The sequence below is a fragment of the Penaeus monodon genome, chromosome 33 (genome assembly GCF_015228065.2).
Source record: "Penaeus monodon isolate SGIC_2016 chromosome 33, NSTDA_Pmon_1, whole genome shotgun sequence".
NCBI classification, from domain to species: Eukaryota; Metazoa; Arthropoda; class Malacostraca; order Decapoda; family Penaeidae; genus Penaeus; species Penaeus monodon.
In genome coordinates, this window is record NC_051418.1 from 10284020 (window position 1) to 10284921 (window position 902).

Below are 902 nucleotides of genomic sequence, written 5' to 3' on the forward strand. Positions count from 1 at the left end.
TACCGTCGTCATAACTGATCCAATCAAGCAATTATTTGTTTTCTCTTGAAGTTCGGCCTTATAAACTTCCCCCAAACGTTTTACTGGTATCTTAAATTCTAACAAACAGAAGTTTGTGTGTGTATAGGAATTGTATAAATTCAAATGCGTCTTAACGTTTAAACGGTGGGATAATATGTCAAATTATCTTGTCCACACGCGACCTTGGAATTCGTCCCTGAGGTTCGCGAGCTACAGGATGGTGTCCACAGTTCAAGTATTTTTTAATTCATGTTTGTTTCGGTTAGTCTTGGATTGTTTTTTCTAACTTCAGACAACCTAGGAGAGATCACAGATTTCCCTGTGATATATGTGGATATGTGCCAGTCATCGGACATCAAGTGTGGAAGTAGACACTTTCTCGCCACGCGATATTCGACACACGAGTAAAAATTTCAGCGGTGAATCGACGCGCTGCAACTCTCAAGCTTCCTTTACTGTTGGCAACGTGTCTGGGCATCAACATATGTGTCCCTTTCTGGGATAACTCCACAAAACCTGACGTGCCAGTCTTTGTATAAAGCACCATGTTAACGGGTGGGACGTTGGTCGCATTGTGATGATTTACACTGCATGGAAGCCTAAATAAGATAAGGTAAGAAATGCGTGACTCCACCAGTAAGGACAAGTGATCAGCATGACTGGGTGGGCGTGATTCTAAAAGAATCAGACGTGAATACTAAGGAGATATCTTTTGTTTTTGTTGCCATATAACGTTTTTTTTGTGCGGGAATGGTTTTATGTTATGGTCATCCTTGTTTGTGATTTTTGGGCGGTATATTTTTATTCTTTTAATAACCGGTATATTGAAAAAAAAAAAAAAAACTACGCGCATAGTTTTAAATACGGTGTAGGTGTTTAAC

General features: G+C 39.6%; 1 protein-coding gene across 1 annotated transcript in view; it reads left to right on the plus strand.

Annotated features, from left to right (window-relative positions):
• Positions 1–325: 325 nt before the first annotated feature.
• Positions 326–902, plus strand: part of LOC119593995 (CRAL-TRIO domain-containing protein C3H8.02-like) — a gene marked incomplete in the record, with an annotated part of 14516 nt that continues 13939 nt past the window's right edge. Inside the window, 1 exon segment of the mRNA XM_037943020.1 lies at positions 326–634.